The following is a 1,337-nucleotide window of genomic DNA, read 5'->3' as shown; positions in this document are numbered from 1 at the left end:
CAGAACAAAACACCGCCTGATTCCACACCAGCTCCATGATCCTTGCTATACTTGAGCCCATTGTCGCAGCCACCGTGTCAATCCATCTTGTCGAAGGCCTTCCCCTCTTTCGTCAACCCTCCACCTTACCAAGCATGACATCCTTCTCCAGGGAATGCTCCCCTCTGACAACATGACCAAAGTAGGTGAGATGAAGTCTGGCCATCCTCACTTCCCAGGAGCATCTTGGCTGCACTTCCTCCAGGACAGATCTATTAGTTCTTTTGGCAGTCCATGGCACCACAACTCAAAAGCATCAACTCTTCTTCAGTTTTCCTTATTCATTCCAGCTCTCACATGCATACGAGATGATTGGAAATATCATGGCCTGTGTCAGGGGCACCTTAGTCCTCAAGGAGACATCCTTGCTCTTCAGCACTTGAAAGAGTTCCTTCACAGCTGAACTACCTAGTGCTAAACGTCATCTAATGTCCTGACTGCTGCTTCCATTGGCGTCAATTGTAGAACCAGGCAACGTGAATTATTTGACAACCTTAATCTTTTCTTCATTTATCATGATGCTGCTTATTGGTCCAGTTGTGAGGATTTTTGTTTTCTTTATATTGAGACATAATCCATACTGCAGACTGTGTTCTTCAGTCTTCATCAGTAAGTGCTTCAAGTCATCCTCACTTTCAGCAAGCAAAGTTGTATCACCTGCGTATTTCAGGTTGTTAATGATTCTTCCTCCAATCCTGATGCCACTTTTGTCTTCATATACTCCAGCTTCTCAGATTATTTGCTCATCATATAGATTGAATAAGTATGGGAAAAGGATACAACGCTGACGCACTCCCTTCCTGATTTTAAACCATGCAGTGTCCCCTTGTTCCACTCGAATGACAGCCTCCTGGTCAAAGTACAGGTTCCTCATGAGTATAATCAAGTATTCAGGAATTCCCATTCTTCTCAATGTTATCAATAATTTGTCATGATCCACACAATCAAATGTCTTTGCATAGTTAATAAAGCACAAGTAAACATCTTTCTGGTATTCTTTCATTTGGGCCAAGATCCATCTCACAGAAGCTATGATATCCCTTTTTCCATGTCCTTTTCTGAATCCAGCTTGCACCTCTGGAAGTTCTCTGTCAATATACTACTGCAACCATTTTTGAATTATTTTCAGTAAGATCTTACTTGCTGCGATATTAATGATATTGTCCAATAATTTCCACATTCTGTGGGATCACTTTTCTTTGGAATGGGTACAAATATGGATCTCTTCCAGTCAGTTGGCCAGGTAGCTGTCTTCCAAATCTCTTGGCATAACCAAGTGAGTGCTTCCAGTGTGGCAT

Source organism: Orycteropus afer, unplaced genomic scaffold (genome assembly GCF_000298275.1).
Source record: "Orycteropus afer afer isolate SDZICR_OR568_19922 unplaced genomic scaffold, OryAfe1.0 scaffold00011, whole genome shotgun sequence".
Lineage (NCBI taxonomy): Eukaryota > Metazoa > Chordata > Mammalia > Tubulidentata > Orycteropodidae > Orycteropus > Orycteropus afer.
This window is presented reverse-complemented; position numbering follows the sequence as displayed.